Source organism: Triturus cristatus, chromosome 1_1, assembly GCF_964204655.1.
Source record: "Triturus cristatus chromosome 1_1, aTriCri1.1, whole genome shotgun sequence".
In the NCBI taxonomy this organism is placed as follows: domain Eukaryota; kingdom Metazoa; phylum Chordata; class Amphibia; order Caudata; family Salamandridae; genus Triturus; species Triturus cristatus.
Window position 1 is genome coordinate 71,888,810 of NC_140579.1, and position 26,682 is coordinate 71,915,491.

General features: G+C 43.2%; 1 pseudogene across 1 annotated transcript in view; it reads right to left on the minus strand.

Annotated features, from left to right (window-relative positions):
* The window catches only part of LOC146869465 (E3 ubiquitin-protein ligase TRIM39-like), a 253,821-nt pseudogene that overhangs the window by 179,970 nt on the left and 47,169 nt on the right, over positions 1-26,682 (minus strand). The window contains exon 3 of the transcript XR_014959819.1: positions 2,350-2,580. The product of XR_014959819.1 is annotated as an E3 ubiquitin-protein ligase TRIM39-like (transcript). The remainder of the gene's footprint in view (positions 1-2,349; positions 2,581-26,682) is intronic.

A 26,682-nucleotide genomic window follows, 5' to 3' on the forward strand; every position in this document is an offset into this window, starting at 1 on the left:
GCAACCGCTGCATTCTGACAAAAGGAGAGCAAGCATTCTGAGTACACACGATTAAGTGATATTCTACAACTTATCATATAAGTTCATCTTTTAAAAATAAAAGTACATTCTGAAAACCTTCAAACTTCGCATAGAACTAACATTTTGAGTTTTGCATGATTCTTTGTCAAATAAATACATTCTTTTGTAATTAGTTTGATGTATACTTGTTTCTGTATTTTGTGCATTGTTTTGGAGGTTCAATCCGTAGAAATATCTTCTTGAGGGATCCCCGACTTCCAGTAGTGGTTGTGTGGAGGTTCACAAATGTTGAAAGGTTATGGACTAGTTCACTGGGTGATTGTGCAGGCTACGGAGGGTCAAAGCTTAGGATCCAAATAACGCAGAGACCAACTTCCAATTCAAGCAAGTCGGATCATGGATACTTGCAACAGCATTTCTACTTCCAGCGCTGGAAGAGGGAAGTTTGGCCCTCAAGAGATTTAACCTATGCTGGGGTAGAACACCCCATTCCAAGCGACGAGAGACAAACTCAATTCTGCATCTGAGTTTATTGCTGGTTACTTGAGAGGGGACCCAGTGTCCCCCCATTCATCCCGAGACCGTTGGCACATGTCCATCATTAGATGCCAGTGGATCTCATTCAGGCAGGAGTTAGGAATTTCAAAGGAAGAAGGTACATCTTCATCCAGCCAAGCTAGAAGCTGGGGATCAGCCGAGTCTTAAGAAAGGGTCTCATATAGACATCAAACATCCACTAACCCCACATTTGTGAGATCAAACATCCACTAACCCTACATTTGTGAGATCAAACATTATCTAACTCTACATTTGTGAGATCAAACAGCCCCAAACCCTACCTACATTTGTGTGATCAAACAGTTAGTAAACCTACATTTGTGAGATCAAACATTATCTAACTCTACATTTGTGAGATCCAACATCCACTAACTACATTTATAAGCCCACTCTATGTTTGCAAGGCACAACAAATTCGTGAATTTCCAAACCTGCTATCTTTGCTAGGTTGTACTGACTTTATTGGAGCAATGCACCAATGATAAAGATGTGTTAAAAATATTGTGAAAAGAAAAAGAAAGCTTGAGAATGGAAACACAGTCATACTGAAATTAAGCAACCTGGTAAAGATGATACAATATTTCTCACTGATATGTCCACCGACACTTGGCACAGAGAGACAGGGTAGGCAGTGCTGCCTAGTTTAGCTCTCTTAAGACCCTGCGAAGAAGTGTAGTGGCCACAATGGCACTGGAGGCAGGTGGTCTGCTTGAGTGTACTGCATCTTTTTCATTGGTCATGTAACTCCACATCCTGCCTCTGATATTTTCACTGTCTGTGTGATCAGTCTGCTAAGTGGCCTTCTCCACTAGCTGCACTGATCTTTTCATGCTCGACTTGTGAAGGCGTAATACGCCAAACCGTCTACTGGTACACGCATGGAGAAGCAGGAAGGCTGGTGGTAGCGCACAGAGAGTTGAGATGACTTGGAGAGAGGCTTCTTGGAGTCTCTGGTCGCAACACATGAAACACACAAACACAGTCAAGGAATCTACATGTCACGTGAAGCTACAGGGCTCTCCCGTGATATGCAAGCAGTGGCAGACATTTTGAAGGCACAAAGTATAGGTTCCTCCTGGTCCAGTGTGTCCTTGATAGATAGTCCAGATGCGAAATTGCTGCAAAGTGTTATTAACAATGGAAGTCTATGGAAGACTTGGAGAAACCATTTGTCTTTAAACTTTAAACTCCTACTTTCTAACACTATTTCAGAGGTCATCCTTTAAGGATTATGAACTCACATATTTCGAGATAGGGAGCAAAAAGGATTCTCAGCTCTTCACAGTCTTTTGAAGCTCCTTTGGTATTAAGTTACAGGTAAAGGATGACAAAGTGACTACTTGTTGTCAGGATAACTTGAGAATACTAATGTACATTTATTATGCTGCAGTTTATGAGCCTGCTAAGAATGCAACATAAATTATAGAGCATGTTCACATAACACAGATCATAGCTGTCTGCAGTGAAATGCAGAGTTTCCTTCACCCTTAGAGAGTTGGAGATACAAAAGAATGTTTAAATGGACACCTTGTACTATGTTAGAAATCAGGTGCTGAGCATTCTCTATAAGATCCCTGAAGCTGTACGACTCCCCTTTCTCAAGCTATACGTTTACCCAACACATTACTTTGTGCATAGTTTGAGGTGCGGTCAGAGAGGTTTAGAAGTATTCATCATTCTCAATGGATTAAACTAATAAGGTTGGTACTTTCTGACACTGATGACTGTTTGGTGATCTTTTTGTTCTCTAGATTTATAAACTTGTCTTACCTTCAGTAACTCCACCTCTTGCTGCTGACACTTTGATTCGATCTCTGTGATCAGTCTCTTGAGGACAGATTGCTGTTCTTCCAATGTTGTCACTTTCTCTTTGATGCTCTGCAGGCTCTTCTTCTCTTCCTCCTCCAGGCTGCTGAGGTGACGAGATTTTTCCTTCTCCAAAAACTTCTGGAGCTTCTCAAACTCATTAGTGATTTGCTCTCTTTTGATCTTGAACTTGGCCTGCAACATAAAAATAAATCACTTAATAGATATTTCTGAGGCGTAGAAATGTGAGTAACTTTATCAATTGGCTCTAGGGCTGCCCCATTATGATGCAGGTTTTCTCATCATTCACCAAGATGTTAAAGACAAGACAGTACTGGTTCATCTAGAAAGAGCATAATTATTAGTACAGGAAGGAGTCATTTTACAGTGAAGTACATTTAGGGTATCATCATCATAAATGAAGTACGTGTTCCTTGCTCTTCCCACGGCCTTACAGTACATGCTTGAAAGATAAAAAACTCAGTTGCTTCAATTTGTTTTCAAAAAAACTGACAACTGTAAGTATGCTCAGGAACAGCCAATCAATTGGCACTAACCCACGCCTGGAAAACATCACTGGCATCACACTGCAGAAAAAGTTTCTAATCACATGGGCTACGATATGAAGGCCCTACGTTTCCATATAAACGAAAATGTGAGATCATAAACTAAATTGGAGCACTTGCTAGGTTAAACAAGCATTGACAATGGTAATAAGCCTTGCGTGCGAAAAGAGGTATATATATATATACATTTATCTACTGGCGGTTGCCAGTAGATAGTTGTAGTTAGGACCTGTTTTCCATAGGAAATCCGTAACATTCTATTTGGAATAACTTTGGCGCCGATTGACGAATCTTCGTGAAATTTGCAAAACTTTTGGCCAGCTCTGGTCCGCTCCTATCCTGAAAGTCTCCGGATGATTCGTGTAGCAGGGGCCGAGAAAAAAGGGTGGTCCCAAAACATGTTTTCCCCATGCAATTTCCCATAGGACTTTTAGCCGCAGCTACAGCCCGAACTGCTGAACGGAATTACACCAAATTTGGCAAAGGGGTAGTCCTTAGTTCAGACTCATGCCTTTTGCTTAAACGGTGTAAATCCGTTCAGTACATATATATCTAGGGCCGTGGATCCTCCCATGCACGAGCTTTATGCTAATTGGCTGTCAACACTTCAAACCAGGAAGTGTTGGCAGCCATCTTGTGCCTCGGTAACCGAGGCACAAGAAAGCAGTGAAAAAAACGCAAAAAACGCAAAAAGGGGGCAGGGTAGACACACCATGACCCCTTAGGCCTGCTCAGGGGCTCCCACAACGACCCCCAAGGCCAAAAATAATGTTTACTTTTTTTAAAAAAAATCACGGGATGCGCTTAGGATCCGCGCATCCGGCTGCCGAAAAAAAACCGAAGCGCGTTAATATTTCCTCAGTTAAAACGCGCCACAGGGCGTGTTTGCAGACATGTCACCTCGGGCCCCGCCCCCCTCCTTCACCATTGTGCAAATGCGCCCTGTGGTGCGTTTTTAGTTGAGGAATTAATTCCTCTTCAATCTTGAGGGTCCCTGGGGGCCAATTAGCCCATCAGGTACCTCCAGTATGCGCCAGGGAGCTGCGTTGCAGAGAGGTGTTCAGAGGCCATGCCCCTTTTTACACCTGTCTGCAACGCAGATCTGTGGCGCTTACTGGAGGTACCTAGTGGGCTAGTTTGACCCTAGGGACCCTCAGGATTCAAGGGGACTTAATCTCCCAACTTAAAATACGCCATGGGGTGCGTTTACACACTGGTGAAGGGAGGGGATGGGGCCTGAGGTGACGTGTGCAGACACACCCTGAGGCATGTTTTAAGTTGGGAGAAAAAATTCCTCTTCAATCCTGAGGGACCCTGGGGGCCAAGTAGCCCACCAGGTGCTTCGAGGAAGTGCCACTGCGTTGCGTTGCAGAGAGGTGGTGCAGGCCATGCGCCTTTTTACATCTGTCTACTACGCAGCTCTGTGGCACTTACTGGATGTACCTAATGGGCTAGTTGGACTCTACGGACCCTCAGGATTGAAGGGGAATTATTTACCCAACTTAAAACGCACCACAGGGCGTGTTTGCACAGTGGTGAATGGAGGGGATGGAGTAGGAAAGTGGCTCTATATATACTGGAACAAAGTAAAATCAGCCGAACTACGAATTTCGATTTACTCACCTATTATCAGGAGAGACCTCAGTGCTGCATCTTTGAGCTAAGTACTGATCCTGAAAAGTAATTCTAACCGTACTTACCAGTAACTTGAATTTCCTTCCATAGGCTAACATTGACAGGTTTCACTTGGAAATTCTTCTGAGGAGTTTTGGAATTTACAAATATTCCTCTAAAATCAGCCGAACTACGAATTCCGATTTACTCACCTGTTATCAGGAGAGACCTCAGTGCTGCATCTTTGAACCCAGTACTGATCCTGAAAAGTAATTCTAATCGTACTTAACAGTAACTTGAATTTCCTTCCATAGGCTAACATTGACTGGTTTCACTTGGAAATTCTTCTAAGTGTAGAGTTTTGGACCTTATAAATATTCCTCTAAAATCAGCTGAACTACGAATTCCGATTTACTCACCTGTTATCACGAGAGACCTCAGTGCTGCATCTTTAAGCCGAGGACTGATCTTGAAAAGTAATTCTAACCGTACTTAACAGTAACTTGAATTTCCTTCCATAGGCTAAAATTGACTGGTTTCACTTGGAAATTCTTCTAAGTGTGGAGTTTTGGAACTTACAAATATTCCTCTAAAATCAGTCAAACTACGAATTCCAATTTACTCACATGTTATCAGGATAGACCTCAGTGCTGCATCTTTGAGCCCAGTACTGATCCTGAAAAGTAATTCTAACCGCACTTACCCGTAACTTCAATTTCCTTCCATAGGATATCATTGCCTCCCACCCCTGTTCCTGTTTAATAGTTTAATAGTACTCCCGTTAGTCATTGAGCTGACGAGCTGGCGGATGAAGCACCCGCAAGCCTGTGAGAGGTACCTGACCTGAGAAAGATGTTGGCAGCCTACTCAGCAAACCCCACATTTTAAAGACTGTAATCTCTACTGATGACAGTTAAAGAACCAGAAACACGTGTCTAGAGATCAGCACTATCTGCGCCAACTGTGGCGAAACACTCGAACACTCTTGAAGCAAGCAAGTAACCGAAACGGCATTTACCACAATGCCAGGGGCGAACCTTGCTGGGAGGTGAAGCGGTGTGCTCCCAACCCTGTTCCTGTTTAATAGTACTCCCATGAATCATTGAACTAACAAGCTTGTGGATAAAGCACCCGAATGCCTGTGAGAGGTACCTAATCTGAGAAAGATGTTGGAAGCCTACTCAGCAAACCCCGAATTTCAAAGACTGCAATCTCTTCTGATGACGGTTAAAGAACTTACTTACCAGTAACTTGAAGTTCCTTCCATAGGCTAACATTGACTGGATTCACTTGGAAACTCTTCTAAGTGTGGAGTTTTGGAACTTTAAAATATTCCTCTAAAATCAGCCGTACTACAAATTCCGATTTACTCACCTGTTGTCAGGAGAGACCTCAGTGCTGCATCTTTGATCCAGTACTGATCCTGAAAAGTAATTCTAACACTTATAAATTCACCCAGGCACTCTCCTTGCAGTACTCTAATCATTCAGTCAGTATCCAAGTACTCATGCAGCGAGCCAGGCATTAGCACATGGACTGCCTCAAACCCCTATCCACTATGCATGCAGTCCCCTAACTAACCAACACACTTATATTTCTGCACTTATACATTCAACAACAAAAAAAACATTTCAGTTTTAATATTTTAAAAAACATTTTTATTCCCATTTATATTAAAAATATATAATGTATTTAAAAAAATAAATTATGTAAAAATAAACAGTTAAAAAGCTGTAGAAAATCAGTATAAAAAATATATATATATAAATATTATTACATTTAAAAATTATCATTTAAAAAACCTTCGAAATTCACTGAAAAAACCATAGGTTTCAGACATGTTATAGTTAGGAATTAGCATTTAAAAAACCTTAGACGTTCACTGAAAAAACCATAGGTTTCAGGGCTGTTTTAGTTAGCTGGACATTTCACTCATACAAAACCATTGATATTCCTCCGTTATAGTTAGCTGTACTCACTATAACTCGCGCGACATGACATGGTCAGTGACATCACTGATGACATCTCAAATGACATCACTGATGATATCATCCACGTGACAATCAGATACACCTCATCATACACTAGTATAACCTTTCATCACTCACTGTAAAATACAGAGTGTCATATTTGAATCCATTGACACACCAATACAAGTTTCTAAAAACCCACTCAGTGATTCCTAGATCTACAAACACATCTAATCACTTACCTATAGATTTACTCATACATGCTGTCAATGATCAATAGAACACTATCAAATATACTTATACACCTATATCGACATTACACACCAGCACACATCCTATTCACTTATGCAGTCATCCTACTCATTTATGCAAACAATGAATCATACTTACATTAACTCAGCTACACACATATACAAACCCCACTTCATTTATTCATGTAGATAGTAACTCATACTTATTGTGTTATAAAATCACTATTACAAGTATACAGTTATCCATACAGTCACTCATACAATCACTGAGTCTTATGTATACTTATTTATATACAACTGTCACAAACACTGCCTTTAATTTTTCGAGTTTGTAGGACATGTACCATTGAGAGATATATTTGCTCATCACCACACCCATAAAGATATTCACTCACCCAAACAACTTTTATAACATGTAGTCTTAACCTCATATACCTACTGAATCAACTATTCACATATCTTTCGGCAGTCACACCCCCCCACCGAACCACATACACATTCACTCTCCCATACAAATACTCAGTTAACTAATCAATAACTAATATAGACTTTCACATAGATAGTAACCAACTGGTGCAGCAGTTTACACAACAACTGACAAAGTGATACAGATATTCACACAGTTTATTCACTATCCAATATATTTAGAGAGGCACTTTAAATTAGTCACTTAGACAGTCAATCACAGTGCTACTAAATCCTCCATCCAGATATTATATTTATATATCCACTCATTCTTCAATGCAGATTGCTATATATATATAATACATATTTAACTAACGAACCAAACCACATTCACTGGATGATGTCATCAGTGATGTCATTTGAGATGTCATCAGTGATGTCACTGACCATGTCATGAATGATGTAATATGTGACAACATCAGCAGTGGATTGCGGGCGCGCGAGTTATAGTGAGTACAACTAACTAAAACAGAGGAATTTCAATGGTTTTGTACGAGTGAAACGTCCAGCTAACTATAACAGCCCTGAAACCTATGGTTTTTTCAGTGAACATATATATATATATTATCTACTGGCGGTCGCCAGTAGATAGTTATAGTTACAACCTAGTTTCCATAGGAAATCTCAAAATTCTATTTTGAATAACTTTGGCGCCGGTTGACGAATCCTTGCGAAATTTTCAAAACTAATGGGGCTCTCCGTTCAGCTCCTACCCTGAAAGTCTCGGGGTGATTCGTCAAGCAGGGGCCGAGAAAAAATGGGGGTCCCAAAACACGTTTTCCCCATGCATTTTTCCATAGGACCTCTAGACACAGCTACAGCCCGAACGGCTGAACAGAATTACTTGAAATTTGGCAGAGAGGTAGCCATAAGGTCAAGGAAGTGCCTTTTGCAGGTCTGGTGTAAATCTGTTCAGTATTTCCTGAGAAAATAGCATTTAAAAGCATATATATATGTGGGCGGAGCCTAACCACACATCTCATCCTGAGATCTGATTGGCTGTCAGCACTTCATCCAAGAAGTGTTGGCAGCCATCTTGGGACCAATATACATGATAGCACCTCATTAAAAAGCATTGCAGTTAATAGAAGGTTTTAAGACTTTAGTTACATTATAAATCATTTGTTGATGGTACCATACTCATTTTAGGAATTGTGGTATGTTCTAAGGTGATTTCACCATGTGAAAAAGCCTTCTGCTGGGATATCATGATTGAGAGAAAAATATTTTCTCATGCTTTTACCACAGAGGTTTGGAAGGTGATCTATAAGCTAAACTGAGAGCTTATTTTCTGTAAATTCACATTATCTTTCTCAGTCATGTGAGAATGAAGTCTGACATTCTCAGTAAAACATGTACATCCAACAAGGGCAGAGACTGTCAGTTGATTCCTTTGTGTTCTACTGCAGCTTCCCAGAGTGTTCCAAAGAACTAGTAGAGCGCTAACAGTCCTACTTATTTTAAACGTATGGCACACCTGAAGCCATCTTGCTTGGATTAATGTGGTAACTCCTAAAACATTTAATTTAAAAAGGAACAAAATGAGGGGGTTCATTTTTCCATAAAAAGTATGATTAGTGCTGCAGAAAGAAAAATTAGGGCACATTTTGAGTGACTTCTCAAATCCTCTTCTATTTCATTAAAAAATTCTGACATGCAGACTGAAACATGCACTTTCAATACCAGCAGCAGTTTTCCCTGGTGAGCAGTAGCTTTACTGCAGTGATCTAATGAGCAAAAGGAGTGCTAACATTCTGAATTTATGGCAAATGTGTGACACATCTGAATGCCTTCTTGATGGAATCAAAGTAAAAAACTGAAAGTATTTCCTACTGAGGAGACTGCAGTAAATGAGGAAATTAGGAAACTTCATAACAAATAAGTCTCCCAAGATGGCCACCAGAGACAAAAGAGCCCAAATGTAGCCCAAATATCACCCAGATGTAGCCCAAGTATAGCCCAATGACAGAATGTCCCAGAATGTTCTTAAAAACAACTAGAGCGCTAACTGTCTTCATTATGACAAAAGTATGGCACACCTGAAGCCATCTTGATTGGAATAAACTGGTAACACTTAAAACATTTAATTTAAAAAGGAACACAATGAGGGGGTTCATTTTGCCATAGAAATTATGATTAATGCTGAAGAAAGAAAATGAGGGCACATTTTGAGTGACTTCTCAAATCCTCTTCTATTTCATTAAAAAATTCTGACATGCAGACTGAAACATGCACTTTTAATACCAGGAGCAGACTTCCATGGTGAACAGTAGTTTTACTACAGTGATCTAATGAGCAACTAGAGTGCTAACATTCAGAATTTATGGCAAATGTGTGACATATCTGAATACCTTCATGATGGAATCAAAGTAAAAAACTGAAAGCATTTCCTACTGAGGAGACTGCAGTTCATGAGGAAATTAGGAAACTTCATAACAAATAAATCTCCCAAGATGGCCACCGGAGACAAAAGAGCCCAAATGTAGCCCAAAATCACCCAGATGTAGCCCAAATATAGCCCAATGACAGAAGTGTGCAAAACACTTATTATTTTGTGTTTTTGCAGTGTTATATAGTGCAGACTTGTCAGGTATTGGAGTGCTTTACATGAGCATTGGTTACATCACACAAGAACAAATTCATTTTGGTTGTAGACATGGGGAGACTAAGTGATTTGACCAGAATCACAGAATGTCGAGCTGAAGCAGAAACTTCAACCTGGTTCCCCAGTTGCAAAGTCTGCAGTTCTGGAAGTAACACCACATCCTCTCCCCTAAGTGCAACATTTAATCAAGTGGTCAACTGGATAAAAAAACATAAAGATAACAAATAATTTAAAAGTGCTTTGTCGCTATTTGAAAACTCAGAAAATATGTCCTTATTTTAGTCTTTTAGAGCACTAACCATAATTTTGATGACAATAAGACCCTCTCATATATGTAATTTCTAAAGGAAATGTTCTAGGTATTACAGCTTTGATTACATCAAGATGATGTCAGGCGTTCCACACTTTTGTAATAAATATAGAATGTTAGCAGTCAAGTTGTTCATTAGGATACTGTTGAGAGGAAGAGGCCAGGGGCACGGACTCTGAAAATTGAAGGCAGGTAGGAGGGTGCAAAGGCAACAATTTAACCACACTGAGCAGGCAGGAAGGGCCGTGGAAGCACAACAGACTATGGAGGGCAGTGGAAAGGGGGGCAGGGGCAACAAACCAACAATACAGGACTTGCAAGAGAGGCTGTGGCAATGTAATAGACCATTGTGGGCAGAAGGAAGAGGCAATGGTAGTACAACCATACATGCCAACAGACCCAATTCAGCCAGGAAACGTCCAATGTTTTTAAGCTCAAATGGGCTTTATTTGATCTGTCTCCTGTCTACAATCTCCTCTTTTTCAATGTAACTCAAAGGGGAAAATCAATACCCCAGTTTTTTTTCAAAATCTCCCTCTTACCAAGTTCAAAATGTTCGCAAGTATGGTACATTGGATCATGGAAGGAAATGGGATAGGGACATGGACTTGGATAACAGAGGACAGGATGGACATGGAGAGGTGCACCAAACTGACCTTGCAGGGCAGGCATCAGGGTTTGCAGCAGCACAATACACCACACAGGGCATGCAGGACGGGAGTGCAGCACAACAATCCATAGAAAGCAAGAGGGAGGGGACAGGACCATGCACATGGACAACAGAGAACAGAGGGGCAAGAGGCAATGGTAGCTAGCTGACCATAATGGACAGACAGGAGAGAAAGCTGCAGCATAACAGACCATAAACGGCAGGAGGGACGGATCAGGGGCATTACAATGGAACAGACAAGCCAGGAGGGAGGGAGTAGGGGTCTGCACATGTAAACAGAGGGCTGGGGGCAAGGGGGCAGGGCAGGAGCAGCAAGATAGCCATGGAGGTCAGGCAGGATGGGCACTAGAAGCAAGACACACCATGAAGAGCAACAGTGAGACTGTGATGGCATACACACAGACCATGGAGGGAAGGTGGGAGGGGGTCAGGGGCAGCTAACTGACCACACAGGGAAGGTGGGAGGGGCCATGGCAGCACAGAAGACCATGCATGGCAAGTGGGAGGGTTAGTGGCAGCACAATGGCTATGATGGGCAAGAAGGAGGGTGCAGGGGCATACACAAAGGACGATGGAGGATAGAAGGGAGGGTCAGGACCTGTGCACAGACAAGAAAGTTCAGGGGAAGGGGCCTCACAACAGACCACACGGGGCAGGCAGGAGGAGCAGTTGCAGCACAACAGACCAGGGAGGGCAGAAGGGTGTGGCAGTACAATGGACCATGTAGGACAGGAGGAAGAGGATAGGGACATGGCATGTGGACAGGCAGGGTGGAGGTGGCAGGGACAGGTTACAGTCATCTGACAATGCTAGGCAGGTGGGAGGGGAGTGGCAGCTCAACAGAACACTCAGAGTAGATAGGAGTGGCAGGTCCATGGGACATGGTGGCCAAAAAGGATGGAGCAGGGGCATGCACAAAGACATCGGAGGGCAGGGGGAAGGAGAATAGGGGCAGCAAGCTAAGCACAGAGTTTAAGCAGGATGTCAATGATGGGGCATAGAATTGGGCAATGGAGGGCAGGAGGAGTGGACTGGTACATCATACTAAATTGAGGGCAGTGGCAGCACATCAGACCATGCATGGCAGGAGGGAGGAGGCTAGTCCATGGATTCACACAACAGAGGATAGGGAGGAGGGGGATGGGGCAGCAAGCTAACTGTTCAGAGAAGGCGGGTATTAGGAACTTTATTGTTTTTAAAACATTGTGTCTGTGCGAACTACTTTAAATATGAACAAGTATGCAGCATAATCTCACTTTTATTCAGGAAGAAGAGGACGTTTGTGACTGTGACTCCGGGCTCACTTGGCAGAAACACCCCCTGACCCTCCACCCCCTATCGCAAAATGTAGTGCCCGTGAAAAGGGTAGGTGAACACAGTGTTATATAGAACATAGTCCTGAGAGCACGATTGAAAATGAAAACTAGATATAGTGTATGGTATAAACAATGCACCAAAAAGTGTGATATAAGATGAACCGGGCGTGAAATATAATATGCAATACATTGTGCGCAATGACAGATTCATTGGAGAGCGCGAGATAGCACAGGCACTAGCGCGTGCTATGCGATATGCGCCTTGGAGTGTAATATGCACAGGGCAGTGTTGTGTAACCTAACTAGTCTCTAAAGTTGTAATATAAAATATGTGCTGGGGAGTGTAACGTTGCATATGCACTGTGACAAAGATATGGATCCCAGATTGTAATATGTATGGCATAGCACTGTGCGTTATAACATAGGCATCGAGGAAGGCACGTTAGATGGGGCAATATAACCCGTGCGAAGACAAGTGTGGCATGACATATTCACGGGGTGGTGTTACAGTGCACATGGGCTAGAGAGTGTCATAGCATATGCACTAGCTAGTGGAATACAACACAGAGGTGTGTGGCACTCGGCAGGCAATGGTGGGTGTAACACAGCATTGGGCTCTGTCAGGAGCGCGCTGTGACTCTCAAGTGATGTTCGTCCCCTTTCCAGAGAGTAAAATAAAAAGTATTACACATCCGGCAGTGGATGTGTGTTTTATTAACCGTGAGGGGGGTTTCTTGCATAGTTTTGGTCGAATTTTTGTCGAATCCCCTTTGAATGGCTTGGTGTGCATGTGTATTAAATGTGCCCGTCAATAGCTACCCATGTTTGTATAAATAAACGACAAGGGTGTCTACCGGGATTAGGCACGGTAGGGCATCAGACATGTCAGAGCTTCACTAGTGGTGTAAATACATTCCACGTGGATTCATTGCATGCATAGTCGCCTTTTAATGAATATCACGCAAATCGTCATGGTGATAGGTACGTACGGTTTGTCCAGCATGTCCTAGGTGTGTCTATAAATATATATTTTTTAAAAATAATAAAAAACAGTGGCCGGCCCTGGGGATTGGGGTCAAAAAAATATAATTAGGAGACAGGCCCTGGGGGATGGGGTCATCAGGGCCAATAAATTAGAATAAGAAGGGGAACCACAGAGCCCCCCTTCTTAAAAAATTAAAATAAATAAAAGACTGGCATCGTGCCGGAGGCCATGCCCCCTCCGTGCAGCACTCTGCAAACGCGCCCCCAACAGGCATCTCCAGTATGCGCCAGGGAGCTGCGCTGCAGACAGGTGTTCTGAGGCCAAGCCCCTTTTTACACCTCTCTGCAACGCAGCTCTGTGGCGCTTACTGGAGGTACCTAGTGGTCTAGTTTGACCCTAGGGACCCTTAGGTTTCAAGGGGACTTAATCTCTCAACTTAGAACAGCCACAGGGCGCGTTTACACAGTGGTGAAGGGAGGGGACGGGGCCTGAGGTGAGGTGTGCAAACACGCACTATGGCACGTTTTAAATTGGGGATATAATTTCCCTTCAATACTGAGGGCCCCTGGGGGCTAACTAGCCCACCAAGTGCTTCCAGTAAGCACCACTGAGCTGCATTGCAGAGAGGTGGTCCAGGCCGTGCCAATTTTTACACCTCTCTGCAACGCAGCTCTGTGGCACTTACTGGAGGTACCTAGTGGGCTAGTTGGACCCTAGGGACCCTCAGGATTCAAATGAACTTAATCTCCCAACTAAAAACGGACACAGGGCGTGTTTACACAGTGGTGAAGGGAGGGGACGGGGCCTGAGTTAACGTGTGCAAAAACGCCCTTTGGCCTGTTTTAAGAGGTAGTTTTAATCCCAATGCCCTATTATATACTAGGGGCTTACAGAGGAGGTCATGCTAATCACAGAGGGAACCCCAACGCATAATGTTCCCTAGTGTATGTAGGTGTTTTCACTGTATTCTAAGTGTCTTTTAACATAGCACTGGCTCTAGGACTGGTTAGTCAGACTCAGTTACCACCAGTATCCATCTGAAAAAGTTGAGGGTACAGGATGATTTTGCAACAAGGCTTCTTTCTGCTCTTCTTTTTGTTCTTTCTGCATGTTATCCTTCTTCCTGCACTTATCTTCGTATTTGAGGACTTCTGTTGCTTCTTTCTGCACTTCTTTTGTTTCTTTCTGTGCATTTTTTCTTCTTTCTTTTCATGTCCTATCTCTGTAGGCATAGTTAGAAATTAGCATTTAAAAAACCTTTGAAATTCACAGAAAAAACCATAGGTTTCAGGCACGTTATAGTTAGGAATTAGCATTTAAAAAACCTCAGAAATTCACTGAAAAAACCATAGGTTTCAGGGGTGTTATAGTTTGCTGTCATGTCATCAGTGATGTCATGAGTGATGTCACTGACCATGTCATGAGTGATGTAATATGTGACGTCATCAGCAGTGCATTGCGGGCGCGCGAGTTATAGTTAGCTGAACTAACTATAACGGGGGAATTTCAATGGTTTTGTACAAGTGAAAAGTCCAGCTAACTATAACACCACTGAAACCTATGGTTTTTTCAGTGAATTTCTGAGGTTTTTTAAATGCTAATTCCTAACTATAACGTGCCTGAAACCTATGTTTTTTTCTGTGAATATATATATATATATATCCAAAACACAACTCAGAGTGAAACAGTCGGCTTTCATACAGAGTGCTCAAAGTAAGATCTTGTAACTGTCCTTGACATCGCCTGCCTTCCGGACCGATCAGCACGGAGATTCCTCAGCGCTGAATCCCTTCCTCGCAGGCCAACAGTTTTGCTGAATAGCGTTCCTTTTGTAGGCATGTTGCTGCAAGTGGGTCATGCTCCAGATTCATAGTACTACACAACAATCCTCCGCGCACAGGAGCCCCCAACCCTGCAGGGCGGCCTCTGTAAAAATGGGCACGGAGAAGCCCATCACTTTACCTCCAAGACACAACTCAGAGGCCCAGTTCCGGGGACATGGCTTTATTAAGGACACAGCAGCACGACTTGTTTCCTTTTCCCTTACGCGTTTCGGCGTTCAGACGCCTTGCTCACAGGTGGAAGTCCTTTGCAAAGTGCTTACGTGCGCGCTTTAAAACACAAAATAAATCACGTGACTGTTCAAATACTTCATTTCCCAAAGTGCATTGTGCTCTTGTATGTAAAGTACGTGCGAAAAGTTCACATTGTAATTAGCATAGTGCTTACTTGTTTTTCTTGCACAAAGCACTGTCGTTGTTTGTAAAATCCCAATGGAAAACAGTCAGGTGAGTCGGCTTTCATACAGAGTGCTCAAAGTAAGATCTTGTAACTGTCCTTGACATCGCCTGCCTTCCGGACCGATCAGCACGGAGATTCCTCAGCGCTGAATCCCTTCCTCGCAGGCCAACAGTTTTGCTGAATAGCGTTCCTTTTGTAGGCATGTTGCTGCAAGTGGGTCATGCTCCAGATTCATAGTACCACACAACAATCCTCCGCGCACAGGAGCCCCCAACCCTGCAGGGCGGCCTCTGTAAAAATGGGCACGGAGAAGCCCATCACTTTACCTCCAAAACACAACTCAGAGGCCCAGTTCCGGGGACATGGCTTTATTAAGGACACAGCAGCACGACTTGTTTCCTTTTCCCTTACGCGTTTCGGCGTTCAGACGCCTTGCTCACAGGTGGAAGTCCTTTGCAAAGTGCTTACGTGCGCGCTTTAAAACACAAAATAAATCACGTGACTGTTCAAATACTTCATTTCCCAAAGTGCATTGTGCTTTTGTATGTAAAGTACGTGCGAAAAGTTCACATTGTAATTAGCATAGTGCTTACTTGTTTTTCTTGCACAAAGCACTGTCGTTGTTTGTAAAATCCCAATGGAAAACAGTCAGGTGAGTCGGCTTTCATACAGAGTGCTCAAAGTAAGATCTTGTAACTGTCCTTGACATCGCCTGCCTTCCGGACCGATCAGCACGGAGATTCCTCAGCGCTGAATCCCTTCCTCGCAGGCCAACAGTTTTGCTGAATAGCGTTCCTTTTGTAGGCATGTTGCTGCAAGTGGGTCATGCTCCAGATTCATAGTACCACACAACAATCCTCCGCGCACAAATCGCTGGGTGCGCGCACTGTGCGCGCACGGTGAAAAACCTTAAAAAAAAAAAAAAACATATATAACTTAGCATTTAAAAAACCGTACAAATTCACTTAAAAAACCATAGGTTTCACACATGTTATAGTTAGGTGGACATTTCACTCGTAAAAAAACAATGAAATTCCCCTGTTAAAGTTAGGTCAGATAACTATAAGTCGCGCGGCCGCCACTCTATCACAAGGATGATGTCATCAGTGATGTCATGAGTGATGCCACGGACCATGTCATGAGTGATGTAATATGTGACGTCATGAGCACTGGATTGCGGGCGTGCGAGTTATAGTTATCTGACCTAACTATAACGGGGGAATTTCATTGGTTTTTTACGAGTGAAATGTCCACCTAACTATAACATGTGTGAAACCTATGGTTTTTTGAATGAATATATATATATATATATATATATATATATATATATATATATATATATTATATATATATATATATATATATATATACACATATATGTATATATATGTACATACATACATATAACCTTTAACTGTGAGGAGCTTTGATTACTCTTGCAAGCGTAAGCACCTTCCTTGCTCTTGTTGGAGAACAGCCCAGGCAGTGCCTTGCCTACTCATACCCTCTACACCTCACTGCTGCAGTCCAACTTCACAGGAGGTCACAAAGGGTTTTTTGAATTTTATCACTCAATCAATCATGATTTTATATAGCACTTCAAATCACCTGGTATGGTATCCAGGCACTTGCGGGTCATTTGAACAGCCAGGTCTTGAGGGCTGTTTAGAATTCAAGAAGTAAAGTGATGAGCCGGGTGTGCATGGGGAGGCTGTTCCAGGTCTTTGGTGCAATGTTTGAGATGGAGCATCCTCCACTTCTGCTTTGGTGGATGCGAGGCATGTGGGCGAGTGATAGGGAAGTGAAGCATCATCTTCTCGATGGCTGGCGGAAGTTGAGGTTTATGTAGGCAGGTCCTTGCTTGTGTAGAGCTTTGTGTGCTTGGGTCAGCAGCTTGAATTCGCATATCCTTCAATTCTGAGATCTAGTGGAGTAGCTGAAGGAGAGGTGTGATGTGGGTTCGTCGGGGGAGCTACTTCTTGCCACAGTCCTGTTTATGCACTGCTGGAAAATAAAGTCTGCATGCATACAAAGGTATGACCCTGTCTCACTTTCACAAAGCCAGGATTTGCTACAACATGTCTGGGACAGCTGAAATCCTCCACTCCTCATGCTCATGATCGTGAGTCATTGAAGTACTTTGAGCTGGCCGATTATAATGAGGAAAAGCCTAAATGGGTCAACCATAACATGTGCCCTAACAACAAGCCATGCAAGATTATCTAAACGGTATGAAAGCAGCAGCAATCATTTGGAAGTCTTGCCAAGCTCTGAGCTCATTGAGATCAGATTGTGCGTGGACTACACCACTCTGAACAACAGAATGCGATCAGACCAGTTCTTATGACCAATGCCATTGACAAGCTAGCAGGAACCTGCAGGTTTTCTGTGTTGGACCCAAGTAGCAGATACCCCTTTAGAAATGGGAATCAGGGTACAAGATGCAGCAAGCAAGTTCAGATACACAGCGTATCATACCAACAGACTATGTTTTAAAAACTGGTGGAGAAGCCAAAGGATGAAATGAACTTACAGAAGTATGTATGTGCCTTGAAAAACACTGCCCTGGTACCAAAGGATAGATTGCAGAAGGTTCCCAGAGCCTGAAGCACCAAGGCTTCAAGGTGTCACTGAACAAAGGTCCCTTACAATTGTCTGCCGAGATACCACCTCAGAGAACGGAACAGAAGAGAAGTGCACCCAGCAATGGTGAAGGCCCTCAGAAATCATCCCCCGGTGAAACACTCTGGGCCTGATTACACGTTTTGCAGATGGGATACTCTATCACAAGCGTGACGTAATAGGGCCGATGGTATATCAATCATGTTTGTGATGGAGTAACCCTATCCGCCAAGTTCGTAATCAGGCTCTCTGAAGGGATTAGATCTTCCTATAATTAAACAATAACCTTTCCATCGGAAAAGCTTTACAAGTCAATTATAATTATATAGAGATCAACGAGAGATGACTAGTTGATACTTGCAAGTGGGCAAAAACACTCTGTTAGACCTGGCATCTTTGGTGCAGTTTTCCCTGTCTTTTTGACTTGTGACCTCCGGTTTTGCTGACTTCATTTTTGCTGGCTTTAGGATTCTGACCACTTTATCACTCCTAACCTTGCTAAAGTGCATGTGCTCTGTACTGTAAACATGGTAACATTGGCTTATCCAGAATTGGTATTTTTAATTTACTAATAAGTCTCTAGTACAGTGAACTACATGTGCCCAGGGCCTGTAAATTAAATGCTATAGAGAGCCTGCACCATTGATTGTGCCACCCACTTCAGTAGCCGTCATTTGTACTTTTGAATCTATGTTTTACAAAAGGTATTGGCAAAGCGAACACTTAGCATTGCCTACAGACATAGTTATGTGTAACCAGGTGCTAAACAAACATCGGCAAAGCCAATGCATCTCGCCTTCACAATTCAAATGCTAATTCGCTCTACAGATATACAGCCAAGGCCTATCACTGAAATGTATATTGTGCCATAAAAAGTATTATATCACAGGTGTAGAAGCGGATGGCACAGGACTCTGTTCCATAATGAATGGATGTTATTTTTTTTAAACAATGCTCTGGTTTGGGAACAGAGTTCCAGGGTTCCTACTTCATTATTACGCTCCCCTTGTTGCCAAAATGTCCGGAAGATGGTTAATTGGTTCTGGATTATAACTTTGACTATGATGTTTTTACTGGTAGCTAGTCAACTTGGTAGGATACTGACGCATTATTACATGACAGAAAGTTCTCAAATTTATAACTTACCAGCTCTTATTCCAAACTCATGGTTGAAATTCGTCTTGATAGCCCTGAAGAAGTCACATGGAAGAAACGTGTGGGCGATATATTGATAATGCCCACCGTTTTCACAGATTATCCAGTTCTGCTGTGATCCATTAGCAGTGTAGTTTTGTAAAGTTGTAAAACATACTATTATTTGTGCGTTTCTTTTTGTGTGTATAACTGCACCAGTCAATTGTCACAGTAATTGTATGTTTGATCTGTGCTCATTCCATGTACGTTGAATATTATGCTATCTACTTGTGATGGGATATTATGTGTATTATTGGGTTTTTCAATGACAAAAATGTATACACCTTTTTGAGTTATATGTACATTACTTCTTATTTGTGTTACTTACATGCTACAGACAATTTGTGACTTACATTGTTGAGGTAACCTTTGGTGATCGCCTTAGTTACATCTTGTGGTAGCAGGGGTTGGCTCTGTTGCAGCACTATTCTTAATTCAACCTAGTTCTCAGAGAAATAGGGTTGATATATTAGGGATTGTGTGCGTTTCTGTCTCCACTGCTACCCTTGTAGTGGTCTATTGATATAATGAATTGGAAGGGGAAACAGTGTCTTAATGGTGAGGTTAATTAAGTTTGAGATGCAGAGATACAGATATATGACAGAAACAGAGAGATAGCTAGATAGATAAATGAAGTGAGGCAGAGAGACTGAGAACTACAAAGATGGAGAAAGAAAGAGAAACACAGACAGATTATACTTTATTTGCACAAACATGAGGCTGGCAGACAGGCAAAAAGACTAGATGTAAGAAGACAAGGATGGTTAAAGATTTTGAAAAGCAATTTTATCACAGGGGCAGACAATGAGCTCTCTTTCACTGACAACAGCAATCTATGTTGTCTTGTCCTGCTTGGCCTCTGTGCAGTCTTTGACATAGACAACTGAAGTGCCCCGCTCGGCATACATGCACTGTACATTAGATCAAGAGTGTCTTCATGCAGTGGATTAGTGCAAGGAGCTCCTTTCAATGTGAGCCCCTCCCACTGAAGATGCTGCATCCCCCAAAGCTCGCCCGTGTCAACATCCGTTTTTATTTACACTTGGACCCTCTGGAAATCATATAGGTAGTCAATGTCAGCATCCACAAGGGCACTGCTGATACCCAGCTTTACCTACAGGTCTTCATGAACCAAAACACTGATGCATTACCATCAATGTCCAGCTGACCTCTCTTCAAGTTGGAATTTCTGCTCATGGCCATCGCTAACAGAATGAATGGATGAGGTTTTGTAGAGCATGAGCTGCTGCTCTGAAACCAAGGAGTCCTGGTGGTGCAGACACAGGATAGAATAGGCAGTAGGAGATTTTCAGTCACGTGGAAAAGGTACGTTTAATTAGGCCAGGATGTATGTATGAGAGGAGTCAATTCCAAGGTTTAGCAGCGAAGACTGCAAAGGAGTGATCTCAAGCCAGAAGAGGGCAGAGTCAACGACCGCCGACTTCAAAAGGCGTCCTAAGAGGATGGGATTGGAGACAATATCAAAGGTGGCAGAGAGATCAACTAAGATAATTGAGAATGGATCAAACATGTTAAGATCCTGCCAATAGATCAGAGTCTGTGCTGTAAAGTAGCCTGGGCCCAGCTTGCAGTTGTTAAGCAGGAAGCTGGATTCCAGAATATGGAGAGTTCTGTAGTGGCACATTTTTTCAGGATCTTATGTGCTAATGAAAGTCAAGAAATAGGCTTGAAATTTGAGAGGGCAGTGGGGTCATCAGAGGGTTTCTCTAACAGTGCTGATCTCTTAGCTTGTTTCCATTGTGTAGGGAGCATGGTAGGACTCAGAGAAGAGTTCAGGAGTTGTCAAAGGCAGGGAGAGATCAAATTGCTGGCTAGTTTGAGAACGTGTGGTGGGAAAGGGTCATCTGGGGACCCTGAGTAGCAGGAGGCAATCAACACAGATGTTACCACAACACAAATGGTGGAGACGTGACAGAAAGATGGATCTGGCTTAGGACTGGATGATGAGAGAAAAGACAGTTTGTCAAGAGAAGGCTGTAGGGTGATGTTGGAGTAGATGTCATCTTACTGTACATTTTTAGCCTCAAGGTTATAGTCACTTCTCCAGAAGCATTCTAGCTTTTTGTATTTCTTTTTTAACTTTCCCAAGGTTTCAGATTACTAGTGGGCGAAGAAGAACTGTGTGGCGAGTTGCTGGTTTTTAAACGGGCTATAGACCCTAGAGCAGAGGATAGCCAATTGTTGAAAATTATCACATTGACAGACATAATACCTGTGGAGGAAGGGGAGCTAGTAGTGGGAACTTTTGTAAAGTTGACTGAGCTAACCTTTGACAAGGGTCTGGATAGCTTCTTGGGTAAGCAGGTTCGGGAATGGTTTGCAGAAAGGAAACTGGGCAACTAAGCACCTCAACACCATGGAAGCTAAGATCCTGGGCTTCCGCATCAATAACAATCTCAGCTTCAAGGCTCACATCGGGCCGGAGGCAAAGGCTGCCTAGCACCAGTCGTCCCTGCTTCACAATGAAAGCCCTTTATACTGGGATCAGACTTTGAAACTACCGTACAGGTACCAGTCTTGTCACATTGCGGAGGATACAAAAACCCACTGTTTACATCCCCGAGATCCACCTGATATGCTTGAACAACACCCTACCTGCACAAATGAGCTTCCCAAAGGGCTTTGAAACATGATGGCACATACTATCTCCAAAGAACTGCTTTGTTTCCCTGTGTCACATTCAAGACTTGCACAGTCTACAAGAAGGTCAACTTAGCACAACAGGCACTAGGCAAAGACACATGCAGGACTGGGAACCAAGAAAAGCAATAAAGAGAAAAATAGCACAACAGGAATTTGTTAATATTTGAAAATACGATATCAATGCATGCCACGATATATGTATGTATAAAAATGAACTTTTGTCACTGTCGTTGAATTCACCTAATATGACCTCCCCCTCAACCCGAGTCAGAAGTATGTGGTCAGGCAGGCCCTGCAACCTAGGCCTGAAGCAACTGATGGACAGATCACAGGTGGGGTGACATGTAACCCTTAGACAAATGCGTGAACAGGGAAACCGAGATCGATTCCACTGATAGGCAATGACACCACAATGGTCTTAGGAGATTGGCCCCAATAAAACACATTTGGCCCGTGGGGTGCACATTCCCAAAACACCATAAAGTCAGATGCCACATTAAATTAGGAACAATCAGCCAATCAGAACACAGCATGCACACTACATGCAGTGATCACTTGCTCCCTATACCGGACATCTGGACACGTACCCACTGGCACCAAATTGTGTCCATGCAAGGTCGAGAACCACCTGCACTTCTCATCCAGGGACTAGATTTATGGCCTCGTGAGTAGGCCCGTATTTCAGTCTCCAAAGAATGTACAAATTACTTTATGACGCTTCATGTAATGTATAAAAAGACCGCCGAAACCAATGTGCTTTGAGACAGTCTTCAGACCCCGACTGTTGCCTGCTCTCCTGGCCACTGCGTGTAATTAAAGCAACTGTTCCTGTTTTGTCAAAAGCCTCTGTAGTCTTTTGTTTTTTCAAAGTAAATTCACATTCGATCAACAAATTCACTCTATTTTCAAATCAGCCTAGCTTCAAATTTTAGCAAAGAGTTAAGGATCTCTGCAGGCAACACCAAATCACAGTGTAACGCCACCGGCTCCGGTCCCATTCAGCGATATCTTTTCATATCACACATCCGTCATTACTGTATCCTTTACTCCCTTTTCTCTGGCTGCCAGTACCATGCACCCAAGCCTCCCTTTGATAAGTAACGTTGCCCTTCTCTCACTTCATATTATTGTAAGGGCCTTAATTCCCTTCTCTTGCCCACACTGATTTTTTTAAATCTAACACTGCGAAGTGCCCAGTGACCAGTTTTAACAGCAGAATGTTGACACCCCTTTGCCATGAAGAAAATCAGGAGCTGTTGCAGTGTGTTGTTGTTTCAGTAGTAGCCACACTTGAACAATCAGACAGAGACACCTGAACTCCTAAACTGTCACAAACTAAAGCAAGAACAGCTTTAACTTCTGGAAACAGAACTCAATCTCCAACCAAAACTTCAAGATTTGAAGCCACAACTTTCAGTTCACATTCCGGACATCTGCCCCCTCAAGGGAAGAACAACTAACAAATGAAACATTTGATGTTATTTTCAAATAAGATTAAAATAAAACACATTTCTTTCCATTTCTGATTTTATGCAGGCCCATTTAAAGCTAAAATTACTTCTCTGTAAATACTACATAGAGCCTGTCAGGAATCCTTTACAGGAACACAGGAGCACAAATATAATTAGCTTGGGAAACAACTGGAAGAACACAGGCAAAGACAGACTTTAACCACAGACAGCGCGGTCTAGTGTCCGGATGGGCGGGGAGAGGAGACAACACGTTGAAACAAGAAGCTCCGGAAGCAGAGAGGTAAGTTGGGCTGAGGCCAGGTTAGAGGGGGCTAGTTCTTAAGGGTTGGGGTCGGATTTAGGATTCAGGGTGGGGGGATGTCGGGGCAGGCTTTTAGGGCTCAGGGTGAGGGAGGGCTTTGGGGTCATGTTAAGGGCTGGGGGTGGGTTGGGAAGTTTTTAGAGGTGAGGTTAGGATTTAGAGCTTTTTAGGATTTTAGAGATTTTTTTTAAGGGGAAGGGTTTTAGGCCTCAGGGCGGAAAACGGGGTAGGGGGAGTTTTAAGGGCAGCGCGGGGTAAGTTCTAGGGCTTAGGGCAAGAGGAACGGGGTAGTTTTTATTTAGTGGGCAGGGTTTTAGGCCTCAATGAGGTAGGAAGGGAAATGGGTAGTTAGGGTATGGTAGGGTGGATAGAATTTTAGGGCTTAGAGCGAGGAGGGAGGGTCGGGGTAGTGGTGATCTTGACAACGTACATCCACTTACCAATCATGCCTTTACAATGAAATTGCGTGGTAAAGGCATGCGTGGTAAAGTAATGCATGGTTAAGACGCATTTGTGGTTCGGGCTGCATTGTAGAAGCATGCGTGGTTTAACCATGCGCGCTCTGTCTTACAACCAATCAGCTTACACTGAGCCTATGTTATTATTCACAACCCAGTCCTGTAGAGGGCCTCTCCTGGACAAATTCAGTTAGGCCGAACCATTTGTCACCTACTCTGTATAAAAGCTATCGACAAGGCAGACGGAGCAGGATTGTGTCCTCTACTCAGTTGAAGGAATGAAGAAGTTGGATTCCATGTGCAACTGATCAGAGTTTGGTACATATTTCACTTCTGTTTAGTACAGTTCAATACAATTCTACACTTGTTCCAACCATATGGTTGCAAATACCTATATGAATGATAAAGGCTGAGTGCCTCAACTATATTCACCCAGAGTATTAGACCCTGTTGATTTGTCTGACAAAGAATGAATAATTGTTTTAAAACAGAATAGTGATAAAAATCCATCTTGTAAATAGCCTTCCACTATGCAAGATATCAATTATAAGCGGATGTCTGATGAATCTGGAATAATATCTAATAATAATGGCACACAAGACAGTTTGAAATCTTCTTTACTAAAAGATGAGGTGAGGTGAGAATATGCCCCAATTGCCCACTTTTTTAATAGGATGATTGTAGGAGAGTAGGATCTGCTTCACATGGGTACCCCCACTTTTTGCTGGTGTTTCACTGTTTTTCGACCTTAATCTGGCTGTGGCCCTGCTAATCGGGACCACAGCCTAGCTGCTTACTCTCTAAAATGGTTTCCATGTACATTAGGTAATATCTAATTGGATTCTGGAGTGCCTTAAAAGCCCCTAGTATATGGTATACTATATGCCTAGGGCATAGGTACCTCAGAGGCCTACCAGGGGCTGCAGCATATATTATGCCACCCCTGGGAAGCACTCCAAAATGGCACCACAGGTCTGCTACTGCAGCCTGGGTAAGGGTGTGCTTGCACCCCTTACTGTGCTATAGGCTACCTATATCACTACCCTATACAGACACATATAAAACCTATAAGCCACTCCTATGGCAGGCCTTGACAATCCTGAAGGCAGAGTGCTTGGTTTTATGTGAGAGGGTGAAACACACAAGATGATGGATGGAATGTTGCACATTGGCAAAACATTCACCCCCAGTCACAGATCTGGGTTTAATCTATTGTTATTTTGCTCACCACGCCACCCCAGTTCAGACATGGCCATATGCAAATCAGGCTTGACCCTGTGCATCATGGGAACTGTCCAGCCCGAACTGCCAGGCCATGTCTTCCCTGGACCAGAATCAAGCATCCTAGGACCGGTTTCGGGGTTTCACCCCTCTTCAGCCAGGATAGCTTGACTCCAGTGGCGTAGTGAGCATGGGGCCCACGTCTGGGCATACCCTTCCCACATAGGGCGAACAGCAAAACACACAAGATGATGGACGGAATGTTGCACATTGGCAAAACATTCACCCCAAGTCACAGATCTGGGTTTAATCCATCGTTATTTTGCTCACCACACCACCCCAGTTTAGACATGGCCATATGCAAATCAGGCTTGACCCTGTGCCTCATGGGAACTGTCCAGCCCGAACTGCCAAGCCATGTCTTCCCTGGACCGGAATCAAGCATCCTAGGACTGGTTTCGAGGTTTCACCCCTCTTCAGTCAAGATAGCTTGACTCCAGTGGCGTAGTGAGCATGGGACCCACGTCTGGGCATACCCTTCCCACATAGGGCGAACAGCAAAACACACAAGATGATGGACGGACTGTTGCACATTGGCAAAACATTCACCCCAAGTCACAGATCTGGGTTTAATCCATCATTATTTTGCTCACCGCACCACCCCAGTTCAGACATGGCCATATGCAAATCAGGCTTGACCCAGTGCCTCATGGGAACAGTCCAGCCCAAACTGCAAAGCCATGTCTTCCCTGGACCGGAATCAAGCATCCTAGAACCGGTTTCGGGGTTTCACCCCTCTTCAGCCAGGATAGCTTGACTCCAGTGGCGTAGTGAGCACGGGACCCACGTCTGGGCATACCCTTCCCACATAGGGCGAACAGCAAAACACACATGAGAGGGCGCCCAAGCATGAGCTGAGCCCCTCTGCAGCTTTCGGAAATACTTCCTTATGGCTGATACAACTCTGTGCAGTGGGGCGTCATGCGTACCAACCAAACGCACTGCGAAATGTGCCGCGTTGGCAATAATTAGTTCCTCATAAACTGCTCTTTTCTTGTTCCATTCATCCTTTTGCTCCTCTTCTTTATTTTTTAATCTTGACTTTCAGTACCCACACAAAGTCAAACGTCATTTTCCAAATTTCTTAATGTTCTGACTGTACCCCTCCGGACCTCTTATAAGAACATGACCAAAGCGAAGTTCATCAAAGGCAGTGTTTATTGAATAAAACCCAATGCATTTCGGGCAAAGAAGTGCCCTTCATCAGGGGTCACTGTAAATAACAATAAACAATCACTAATTAATATCAATCATACTTTAAACTCATCGACTTTAATCATACTTTCACATCATATTTGATTAATGTTTTACA